We start from the raw sequence: 12,985 nt of genomic DNA on the forward strand, positions 1-12,985 counted from the left end.
TCTAATGTCCATGTTAGCAATAGAGTGGGAGCACTATTTGATGCTTGTTAAAAAATATTTTTTTAACTCTAACCGTTTGATCTACTGGGATTCCTGCTAACTTGTATGTGTCTAGCACAAAGTTTTATCCATGTTTTATTTTGAAATTTAAAGATATGGCATCACGCACTCATTTTACACATTCCAAAAAGGAAGGAAATCAAAGTCCATCAAGAGGCAAGTTCACTTCTTAAGCATCTTGCTGATGTCTCTGGGTAGTAGAGCTGGGCGATATAAGATTTTTTCATATCACGATATGTTTTTTTCATTTCAGGCGATAACGATATCTATCACGATATAAGCCAAATAACTATATTTGTAAGATTTAAATGTGCCGTTGCTCACAAGTAAAATGTGAAATAATCAGCAGCTTGTTTTTATTTAAATATTTATTTCCCATAATAAGTTCAACAGGGTAGATGTACTTAAGGAACATGAGACTTTTTCAGATAAATAAAGGCAAATATTGCAAACTACACAAAAGGCAGCCGCTAAAGCGTTTAAGTTTCAAAATAGAACAAACAAAACATTGTCAATTCCACTTAGAAACAAAATATTAATTCTAAAAATAAATCTTAGTTTGTTTTACAGAAGAACAGACAAAACTGACTAACTTTTGTCAATATCAAATAAACTGAGAACTAAAAGGAAATTCTCAATCTCTCCTTGTTGTATAGCTTAGCTTTTCAAACAGTTTTAACAGTTACTTTAGTCTGACAAAAGCCGAATGACGAATTGGCGCTTCCAGTCAGAGACTGAGGCTACGTCCACACGTACACGGGTATTTTTGAAAACGGAGATTTTCCGTTTTCGTTTAAAAAAATAATCCCGTCCACACATAAAGGCAGAAATGAAGGAAAACGCTGCTATGAACATGCCAAAGCAGCAGGTGGCGCTAGATTCCTAACCGTGCAGAAATGTTGGCCAATCAGAAGTCTAGAGTCCTCGGTGGGAAAAAGTAAACAAAGCTGGGGCATAGAAGCAGAACCGAGTCGTATGTGTGGACGGACAGTAACTGTGTGTATATGTAAGCATTTAAACACTGCAGAGAGTAGAATTAACAGTATTGTAGAAATTCATTTCACCGAAACAATAACGTGGCGCACAGTGTGACGTCAAAAAATGCGCACACCTTTGACGCTGCGTTTTCTCCGTTTTTCTAGTCCACACGTAAATGCAAAATCGGAGTTTTTACAAATCTCCGTTTTCAGTGACCAAAAACGGCGTTTACGTGTGGACGAAAGGTGCAAACGCATAGAAAATCTGTGTTTTCAAAAATACCCGGGTACGTGTGGACATAGCGCATGCACCAGTTTATTGTATTTCCAGACTTGCTTTCGGCACAATTTACAGTGCACGCTACTCTGTTTTTTGTCAGACTTGAAATAGCCGAAATACCTTCACACTACGGAACTTCTATGGCTCTTCCATCCGGCATTGGAACCATCATCTGTTTTCCCTTCGGTCACGCTCGGTTGATTTTTCTAGTCGGCACACTCATTTCCTCCATTACCTGGGCGGTACGTGGCTGGCTGCTTCCCAAACAAACACACGTGCAGCTTGGCACTTGTGCTGTAAGTAACAAGTCACGTGACGTGACGCTGCGGCTGTGATTGGTTCGGCTCTGCGCTACGTAATTTGGATTGGCTTTCTTTTTTTTGTTTTTTTGTTTTAAGAGGACAAGAGCGGCGAGGTCTATCGCGATAGTTTAATTTTTCTATCGAGAAAAAGTTATATCGCGATACATATCGTTATCGTTCTATCGCCCAGCTCTACTGGGTAGTTATGTGAGGAGTAACTTTTTAAATCCCCGTCCAACTGAATGAAAGAAGTGATGCTTGTTTTCGGAACAGAATGATAATTCATTAATGGTCTAATTCAGAGCGCTGATACGATTACATTTCTGCCCATCCAGTGAGAGTACTGAAGAAATACTCTATTGATTCATGTTATTCATGGAAGTCAAACACACAAAAATAGAGAAGTGTGCTTGCTACAGTGAAGTTGAAACTGTTCTTCCTCTCTGCTACTTGCATCCATCACTGCAAAAACATGATTGGCTAACATAGTTCCTGTTTGGACTGTTGATTTGATCTTTCGAGATATGGATGGGGAAAAACACGGTCTTTGACAGAGGTCTATAACTTTGTGTTTAGGATTTTGTAATTAAGCCGGCTGTCTATTAAGTTGTCTCTGAGGGAAAACTGGCTGGTTCACATATGGGCTGATAGTAACTAGTGCAAACAGGTAATTTAATTAAGTATCAGTATTAACCATAAGAGCCCAAAGCTATTTTGTGGGTAATTTCTAATAAATACCTTTTAAATAAATCTCTTGGGGAAAAGCTAGCTAGTCATACATGCTGTACTTTAATTATTTTTTGGAGCCTTCTGACTTTAGTAGATGGTGCAGTAGTGGAGAGTAGAAAAGGCCTTGCAGCGTATGGTTGCCTGCTCACCCTGTGAGCTAAACTGGCGCCCATGTTTTCATAAATCTTTAAGGTGTCTGGGTTATTCATTATATTGTTTTTATTTTTCATACAACGTGTCTGCTTCATGTTTGGGACATCGCAGAGGTTTTCTATATATTTAGAATTTGATTACTAAAAACTATTTTGCACAGAGAAAAAAAAATTGTATAATCTGCTCTTAGAAATAAATACACGGGTAAAGCTGTTATTTGGAAAAACGTTTAATCTTTAATCTTCAAAATATGATTTCTGTGCCAGGTTAGATGAACATCATCATAGAGAGCAGCTCTGTCTTGTTATATATATTTCCCCACTCATCCGTGCTGGCAGTCTTTATCCTTCAAGCTTGGGTCCTCTACAAGAGGTCTGGGAGCTAGAGGTTCCAACGACTGCACTCTGCTGGAGTAGGATCTCGGATGTCGTTCCTGGGATCTGCTGGAGCCACTCACACAGTTTGGGGTTACTGCCTTGAATTCTTCATGTAACCCCTTCCGCTGGAATTACCTGTATAGTAGCGTCCCAACAGCTCCTTTGTCTACTTCTGCCTTCTTGTTCTCCAGCCTTACACAGCTGTAGGTTTTTGTGTGTGTGTGTGTGTGTGTTTGTGTATTTTGTATGTATTTAACTTGTATTTTACTACTTTGCATTTTCACTGTAAACCTGCATAGGTTTTTATCTTTTCATCTTCTGTCTTATGCACATTTAAGGCTACGTCCGCACGTACATGGGTATTTTTGAAAATGGAGATTTTCCGTTTTTGTTTAAAAAAAATAATCCCGTCCTCACGTAAGCGCAAAAATAAAGGAAAATGCTGCTAGGAATATGCCAAAGCAACAGGTGGCGATATATTCCTAACCGTGTAGAAATGTTGGCCAATCAGAAGTCTAGAAGCCTCGGTGGGAAATAGTAAACAAAGATAGGACATAGAAGCAGAACCGAGTCCTACGTGTGGAGGGACAGTAACTGTGTGTGTATGTGTAAGCATTTAAACACTGCAGAGAGTACAATTAACAGTATTGTAGAAATTCATTTCACCGAAACAATAACGTGGCGCACAGTGTGACGTCAAAAATGGCACACACCTTTGACGCTGCGTTTTCTCAGTTTTCCTCGTCCACATGTACATGCAAAAACTGAGTTTTCAAAAATATCCACCCTGGCAGGCGTTTTTAAAAATCTCAGTTTTCAGTGACGCCGTTTATGTGTGGATGAAAGGTGCAAATGCATAGAAAAAGCTCAGTTTTCAAAAATACCCGGGTACGTGTGGACGTAGCCTAAGTACAATGAATTTTGCTATATAAGTAAGTACAACTGCCATAGTGCTTTCAGGCTCAAAGCATGGTAGTAGGTCCTTGGTTATGATGAAGCAGAGAACTAAAACAGTCATGGCTGGCATGGGTTTTTAAATGTCTCACAGGATATACTGTGCCCTAAACTGTGTGGAGATTATATGAACATTATTGGCCTAACTTATTTCTATGTTGTAATGAGAGCTGAACAATAACCTCGGTTATTCTTGAATTTCCATGAAAGATTCAACAGCTGTCTGTGATCTGTGCTCCACTCATCGTGGCACGGACACAATAAGGCCTGTGTTTGGGAATGAGGCCAGTTTGAGAGGATTTTAAACATTGGTTGCTGTCCTGAAGTGGTTCCCCTTGAGCTTCATTTCTTAGGCTCTACCAACCAGGTGGTTGCTTCTGTGTTTGGTTACTGTGGTAACACTGCAAAGTGGCTCCCTGCCCCTGCCTCAGGTGTACTTTATCTTATGACCCGAAGGACACTTTGCACATACAAATACACATACACTTGCACTCCCATATACAAACACACACTAGGACCTTGATTGCTGACACGGGGAAATATGAAAGACGACTTTGTCCATTCTAGAAGTGACGGTGTAGTGGGAACAATGTTGTTATATATGTTGGTTTCTTAGGTTTATCAGTGTTAATTCTAAGAAAAGGAGCCTTTGCAGATATATTTTCTTCACTCCTGACTTTAAAATCTCTTAAAACTAATGAAGATTTGAGTCTCATCTGCGTTCATGTTTTGTATAAAGCCATTTATCTGTGCTTTTTTTTTTTCTTTTTTTCTTTCTTTTTTTGCCAGCTTACATTGGGGCCAAATTTAGGGCTTAAAGCATTTCAAGCCTGTTGTTACTGACTGAGGTTTAACTCTGCACAGTCAGTTCATGAAGATTTTAATTTAATGTTTTTTTTTTTTTTTTTTTTAAGTATATCCGTTTCTTGTCTGCATTAATCGTTTGTAGACTCAGTAAGCGGGAAACAGGGCTGGAGTGGGTGTCATTGATCCGCAGTCTGGTATTGCATTGCTGATGCAACCAAGAGGAAACTGGTGCCGAGGCCTTGTTGTTGCCTCTGACTGGCTGCCATGATGTCACCACTGCTGACCCGACAATCCTGACATTCCTGCTGATAGAGGTTTTATGCAGACGTGGAGGGCAATATGTGAGAGAGATGCACAGACTTGCACACATACGGCCTTTGTCTAAGCACTGATTAGTAATCTGGCATATACACCAACACACACGTCATTAATTCAGTCTCACGCATATGCCCACTCCAGCACACTCAAATGCTCTACAAGCCGAATAAAGACGGTGATGGCGAGTCTCATCAGCTTCGTTAAAATTCAACAGATCTTTAAGTGTCTCTGCTTGAATTTTCGGTGAATCAGTTTTGCATTCATTCTGTCCTTCAAACTAAAATGTCTATCGTTAAAATGGTATGATTAGAGATTCATTTTGCATTAGTGTTATCACTTCTTTGTCTCTCTATGCGCCTCAGTTTTTTGGGGGTGTTTGAGTATTTGCTTATAATGCTTATTTTTATTTTACTACAAAAGACTTTCTATAGTACAGCTACAGCTTTCCTTTGATTCAGCCAAGCCACAGAATGAAAGAGATGACAGGCCTGCTGCGGTGAAAGCTTTTAAACGCTGCTGTTCCCGCAGGTGCTTGGATAGTCCTTTCACAGCAAAGGCCAGTATTGTAAACAATGTTAAGAATAAGTGGTTAGAAAATGGAGTGTGACATCTGAGACCATATGGAGGACAAATGGAAAAGGATTTGGACTCAACAAACAGTTGTAAGAAATAATGTAAATCAACAAACTGAAGACTGGAGACAAAGGTGTAGACGAACAGGCTGGGTGTCTGTGAGTGTTCAGTGTGGCTTCTGCCTCACACTGTGTGAGGTTTACAAAGCTTTTGTTCACATTTGACCCGACCCCTAACCTGCACCCATCTGATAACTCCCCTCTCTGTAACCTGGATTTCCTGTCCATCCACTTCTTCACTTTGTTGGGCTTGCTCGACACACTTGGCGTGATAAAGCTACCTCTGGCTCTACCTCTTTGTTATTGAGTGAAACATACTAACAAAGGACATAATTTGCATGCATGATAAATCACAACATATGTTAATGCTTTACTCAGCATATTGAAAAATGTTGAAAAAAAAAATCACAGTAACTTTGTATTATGAGTGAAGTTTTGTGATAATTTTGTATCACAATCTAGTGATTACTACCTGTAGAAGACAACACCTTAATCTTGCACTAATTTCTCTTTCTTTGTATTCTCGCTCTGTAATCGCACATTAGCTAGGATTGTAATTCATGGGTTTGGTCCTCCCTTTTTCTAAAGAAGTCTTTGGGTTAGTCAGGCCCTGAGGCTGAGACAAACAGGCCCTCACAGGATTGTCTTGATCATTACAAGTATTTTTCAACCTCCTAGGACCTGGCGTCCACATATGTGGACATCACATTTTGGGTTATTTAGACTAAAATACTCAATTTTGCTCTACAAGGGCCTGATATCCACTTACGAGGACATTATACTGCTACTGTTCTATCAAAATTTTAAACGAATATCCTCATATGTGGCTCTTATTTTTCTTAAAAACAAAAATAAGGTTAAAAAAAAAAAATCTGGTAATTCTTTGTTTTTACATTCATTGGGCCCCAATATGCCCAAATATCAAAGAGAAATTAAAAATGCATGTCTTGGAAGAGTTTGGGTCTTAGGAGGTTAATAATGCCTTTATTGAACTTTTAAAGGGCGTAACAAATAAACAGCAAAAAGAACAATAAAATGTTTCTATATTATTCATATCCTTGCAGCTAAATAAAAAGAAATAATAATTCACTGTCACAAAACCAAGTAGCTCGGAATGTTAAAATATGACACAAAAATGAGCTCCCTTAAACCGAAAAAAGAAAAATGTGAAACAATAGTAACAAATAGCAACAAGAATATGTCTGGTGTGTTTTTATTATAGTGATTTAATGTGGCAAGAGTCACATGTTCTCATGAGGCAACTAAAGTGTGTTAATCTGAGGTGTTTATTCACAATTCCCTTTCAGCACAAGCTGATATCAAGTCACCTGCTGAGGTTGCAGTTTCCATATCTTCACCCCATGCTTTTGCATATAATATGATGCATTCGTATTCATAAACGGACTATAAAATTCAGATGAAGCCCTTTATAATCACTTTATAATGACTTGTTGATTTTTGTCTTTTTTCCCCTCCTATCACTTCCTTTTCTTGTATGGGAGAGAGAAAGGAAAAATTGGAAACAGCTGCTACATCTGGTACAAACAGTCTATCCAACTTTGTGTGTCACAGCTCTCTCTCCCTGTAGCATTGAGGCTGGTTGTAGTATCCATTTACTGATAGGAACAGCATGGGGCAACACAGTGTGACACTAATGGCACAGCTTTTTCTCCAGAGACAGTGTCTTACCAGAAAGCGTGATTTTTAAGCAGTCGAGATATTTTGAAGTACTAGTTTGCTGCTTCCAACACGAAGACACTGAAGATAAACACACTGCAGCGTGTGATCGCTGTCCAAAAATGTATTTCATCTCTCAAAATAGCTTTTCATGCAGCTGCTCAAAATGCAACGTGATGCAATGTGTGACGCAGCAATGTTTTTGAATGGTGGTAACTTTGTCCTGAGCCAGTCTAGACTGGTTCTGAATAAAGAAGCAGAAAAAGAGATGATGGAGAAAGTGCCAGAGTGTAGCCAAAGTCCTGACAACTTGGAAGCTGTGAAAGCCAACTGAGAATCTCTTTTGCTTCATTGAAGCGGTCTTAAAAAGAGTGATCAGAGAGCGAGGTGGCTTTCTGTATATTTTTCTGTCTTTTCTATCCTGTTTAGAAGAATTCAAAGTTTGTTTACCTGGAGTGTATCAGCTGATCCAGTTGACCGTGTCTTGCTGTCATTTTCCTTTTGTGCTCACTTGTCATCCCTTTGTGTTCAGATTCACCTTGGCGGCAGATTGTCGAATCACCCGTTGTTATTTGTCAGGCGATAATGCGGTGACATGTATTTGCTTTCAAACCACAAATCATCTTGTGATCCAAGTTTCTGGGAAGAAAACAAAAGTCTTTGTCTGTTCTTGATGTGGGATGTGCTATATTTACATCTCAACAGGGCAATTACCTTCACTGGCAAAACCATGTTGTCTGTCATAATGATACACAAGACATAGCTGCAATATGGGAGCACCAACATTGGCCTGACCATAATGAGACAGCAACCCTATACTTAGCCATGTTTGGGGAAAAACAGAGCATTACTACCTTGTGTTGCTTGAGAATGAAAACTGATGTCAACAAAAGTTCAGGATTTATTTTTATTTTTTTTAAAGCTTGTTTGGCGTTTTGAAAATAGAAGTGTATCATTCCATTCGTTGTCCAGGTTTTAGTCTTAGCCAACCCGTTGACTACTTGTTGGAGAGTGCTTTTAGTGAAGGGTTGAATTAACTGAGGGAAGAAAATGGTGGTGGTTTCAACAGGGGAGATGGAAATGGATGAGCCTTAGGAGCAACTTCATGCTATTCATTGTTGTTGAATAATAGCCAACAAAGACAGTGTCAGCATGCATTCCCCTCTCTTTGCTCCCAAGTTGAACTGCTGCCAGACACAGCCAGTCTATTTTTCACTCTCAGAGCCATCTTCTTGCCTCTCCTGAGTCGAGTTATGGATGGGTCATCTTTAGACAGACTTACAACCACTTGGTCATTGAAGTATTGCCTTAGTTTATAGCTGGTGTTTCGAAACCGCTGTGTGACATTTTTACTTTTTTTTTTTTTTTTTGAATGCAGATAAATGATAAAGAACTACTTGAAAGACTTGCCTCGAAAAGTGCAGGTTTTAAAGCTGTTTTGGCCTCATCTTTGTTTTCTTTAGCGTCTTTGCTGAATGCAGAGGCGGAGCTGGAAATTGAGAAGGGGAGGGGGTTGCAGGAATGTTTGAGTCACAGGAAAAAAGGGATGATATGTAGAGCTTGACAAGGGGGTGTGGGGTGGGGCACAGCAGTGGGAGGTACCCTGAGGAATGCCTGGAAGGTGTCAGCAAAGTCTGGGAGGCTTTGGACTGATTATCCTTTACATCACAATGCCCTCTGTCTTAAATTAAGTGGATGTGGGTCTGTGGACGGACGAGCAGATGATCCATTTACAAGTAATAGCCCATCAGGACCCAACAAGTGTGGTTACTTTTTTAACTGTGGCCTTTTGGACCTAAGCACCACCTCAGGAGGTTGTTCCCCTATTTTATTCAAGAGGGGTTTAAATTTTGTCAGACATCATAGCTCTTAGATGTGTCAAAAGCTTTGCTGTATAGACAGAACAGTGAAACACTTTACACTGATGGGAACTGACCCTCCGTGAGCCTCTGAGTCAGCCTGGCTAAAAGCTACAGAATTCTTCGCAGGGATCTTTTGTTTTTTGCATGATTTAATTCATCAAATTAATGCAATTAATCCCCAACATCTATTTTTGGAACATCTGCTTTATACAATGTGCACGCTGGTTATTAGGCACTGTGACTGCGTGTCCTCATTAGTTTGGTTGGAATACAGTTTGTTGTCAGATGGAGGCAAAGTAAAGAAAAGGATGACAAAGGTTTTGTTGATCGTCTGCTGCTGCATCTTTGCATCAGAGTTCCAAAACTACAAAGGATTAAAGTAGAGGGGAAGTAAAAAAATTGCTCTGATATTTTGTGACACTAAAGGAAAATTGTGAAATTGGCCTTTTTATTCCCTTGGACTTGGTTAGTTTTTACTTAATTAATGCCACAAAACACATTGATTATAAATTAACTAAAAAGAGGTGTAACTAAATAAGAACTGATGTATTAATTGAGAATGCTAAATGTCACTTATGTCAGTATTGGTGTATATATATTTGCACCACTTTATAGTTTAAAGAACTTCTGGTAACAGCAGGTGTTCCTGTAAGATATGCTGCTGAGTATTTGGTCTCAGTCTTATTAATACAAGCAAATTTTTGGGATTCTCATCAGAAATATTTGCGTATGTTTTCTGTTCATGTAAAAGAGTGTATCAACTGCTACATTTAAAAAAAAAAAAAAATTATCTGGTTAACATGCAAATCTGTAATCTTGAGATTACATGTTGCCTCTAGGTGAAAAGTTGGAGGAAAATATATGACATGCCACCTGGAGCTGTAAAATGTCCATGGGTACAAATTGGTGGCGCGATCGATTGGTATCAGAAAAGCCTCAGGGCGATATGTAGATTCATTGAAATTCTTCTTTTTATGCATTTTGAAAATGTATTATTATGAAAAGTCAAAGGAAAAGATATAACATGTGCTTTTGAGCTGAACCTGTGTCTCAAATTTATAATGAGGTTGTCAGTAGTTCACATAAGAAAACTACCACTGTGGTTAAATGGTATGCAGGTGTATGTGTTAGACATGAACTTATTACTTCCGCGGCTGCACTTTGTTTTTCATGTGCGAGGCACAGTGGAGGGGTGCCAGACAGAGAGCGGGGATTGCTTCATACTGAAAAGAGCCATAAAAGTTTTATTTTATTTTTTTCAAAACCCATGAACGTGTTCATTTTAAGCCGTGACAGTCTGAAGGGTGTTGTTTTATGTTGCTATAAAAACTGGTAACAATCAGTTTTTAATGTGTGCTTTATTTAGCATCATATAGGCTGTTATAGTCTCGGTGCTAATATATTAGCTGTTTTGCTTCATTATCTGGGCCTCAGTTAGTCCTCCTTTTAAACTCGAGATGTTTGCTTGCTTTTACATAACGTCTAAGTGGCCATTTTCTAGTTTCTTCTGTAGGGAAGATAGTGAGGGAGAAATAAGACTCTAAAAAAATAGTTTACGGTTAAGATTGAGGGAGACGTACGGATAAAGATGAGGATAATGTCAAGAGAGTGGGGTATGGCTCATGCTGGGGGCTCCCACACATTCTGCCTAGCCCATTGGTCATGCATGTCTCAGCTCTGTGTGTGTTTGTGAGAGAAGGTTATGGAGGTAGGAGCACAACTCAAGATTGTTACATTATTTTAAAATGTTAAATAGTTTCTATCCTACTTTTGTAAAGTAATGAGTTTCTCTTATAATGTGACTGTGTTGCTTTCTGGACAGTAGTCATTAGATTTAAGTTGCTTCTTTCTCTCATTTTCCCACAGGGCGTTGCCTGACTCAAACACATGCACGCACACACACAAACACACACACACACGTTGTCCAGTTCCACCTGGTCTGTCGGACTATGACCTCATTCCAGGAAAAGGAAGAGAAAATCACCTGACAGACTCATTTGTGTAATCAGCTGTAACCAGAGGCCACTGCGTGTATGTCTAATGCCTCGAGCTACTGATTGTGCTAACAGCAGGGAGTTTATACTGCTCTTAATTTTTAAATTCTCCTCTAAGTAGTCCTTTGTGTCATTCAGAAATACAGATTGCGAACAGAAGAACTGCAAAAATTGATGCTGATAGAGTACGGCAACACACAAAACACTCTTTCAACTACCTGAAAAAGGGGGGAGGTGATCTGATCTGTCAGCACAGCAAGAAAGGGTGGGGAGAAAAAGAGTGAGAGAGAGAATGGACTGGCGGGGAGGGTGTGTTTCTGTGTGGGTGAGAGAGACGGCGAGGAGGAGGAGTGTAGAATGACAGAGGGAGAGAGAACTCTGGCACCTCTCAGATCTCGGCTGTGGCGAGGGCTCCTGGTTGAAGCACATTCCTCAAGCAGCCAGCGACGAAAAGGCAGCGGGACAGTGCGGAGGAGAAGTCGCGACATCCTTTAAATCTCTTCGTGACCACATAGGACTGCCTCTCACCTCCTCTCGGCTCACGCACTGCTCACACAGACACTTGCTAAGCTGCGTAACGCACCAGCCGCTCAACCAGCTCTGCTGCCCTGTCAGAAGTAAAGGATTTCCCCGATTGAGGCACAGGGACAGAAAGAATAAAAAAAACTGATTGAGGAAAAGAAATTTAAATCACTGAAGAGGCGGAAAGGCTTCTCTTTTACTCGGTAAGTGTACGGGCTTCTTTTGGTGATTGTTTGAACGTGTCCTTGACTGCTTGAATCACGGTGTCAGGAAGTTTCTCTGAATACAGCCGGCTTTGCCGTATGTTCCAGCATGCACGTAAAAACCTGTTATTATTACTACTATAAATACTGTTAGTTTTTATTATAAATGGCGAGTTTCTGTTTGTATTGTTGTTTGAATGGCATAATAATGAAGAGACTCTTGTGTTATGTCTGTAGAGTGATGAACTGTGTCTTTACATGTACCTGTTGACACTAGACCCGTCACCCAAGTATTCTTGCCTGAGACAAAAGGACCCAAACCTGTTTGGAGGAAACCTCATTGACTGTGCACTTGTGCAATTATGCCCCTTCCCCCCCTTTTTTCTTTAAAAAAAAAAAAAATAACTTTTTGTGTCAGTCACAAAGCCAGCCTGCCTGTGCAAATAGAGGCTGTCCACAAGTGTAATGTATCACAGGCTGCTCTTTTTACTACCCCAGGATTAAAGATTAATTTATGAAAGTCACGGGCAGAGTTCAGCTCACTTACTGCACGTTCCGTGCTATACATCTCAAACACTGTGCAAATCTAATGCACCAAATCCAGTGGAAGTGAGCCTATATAAACGTTGACTCATCATTATGCATGGCTAGCATCTTAGTTACAGATTCTCAGCATGGTTTGTGTTAGACAGTGAAGCTCATTAGCAGGCTGTATTTGTTGTCCAATCAGGGCTGCTGGTTTTAAATCCCTCTCTCCAGGAGGGAATTTTTTTTTTTCCAGGTTGTGGGAGTCAAACAGTTACACCTCGTGTGTTATCTCTGTTAGTATGTTTCACAAAGTTGACTTGTTTCCAGAAAGATAGTGTCAGAATAATAGATGGTTAAGGGAAGGGAGCCATATGGACTTTGACCCAAGCGCTTGGTTCTAATTATTTAGTTTTAGGTTATGTAATCGTTAGCAGTTGTTATACTACAGTGTGTAACCCTTATTCAAATGATCAGTCCCACCTGATGTTTGATCAGAGTTATCAAGGACAGTAAATTTATTATCCTAAGTAAATGTAGTGGACCATATTTGCTTGAGATCTTTGAAGGGAACAGAAGTATGACGATTTAATGTACTAGAAAACAGAGTGGC

At 39.7% G+C, this 12,985-nt stretch overlaps 1 protein-coding gene across 2 annotated transcripts in view; it reads left to right on the top strand.

Moving 5' to 3' along the window:
• rassf7a (Ras association domain family member 7a) overlaps window positions 1–12,985 on the top strand; it is a 33,495-nt gene that overhangs the window by 401 nt on the left and 20,109 nt on the right. The window contains exon 1 of one of the 2 annotated variants that reach the window (XM_004563395.4): window positions 11,468–11,847. The exons of the other annotated variant lie outside the window; for it this stretch is intronic. The gene's annotated coding sequence lies outside the window, so the exon portion shown is untranslated. Of the gene's footprint in view, window positions 1–11,467; window positions 11,848–12,985 lie in introns of those variants that run through there. 2 annotated transcript variants of the gene reach the window in all.

The sequence above is a fragment of the Maylandia zebra genome, linkage group LG7 (genome assembly GCF_041146795.1).
Source record: "Maylandia zebra isolate NMK-2024a linkage group LG7, Mzebra_GT3a, whole genome shotgun sequence".
Lineage (NCBI taxonomy): Eukaryota > Metazoa > Chordata > Actinopteri > Cichliformes > Cichlidae > Maylandia > Maylandia zebra.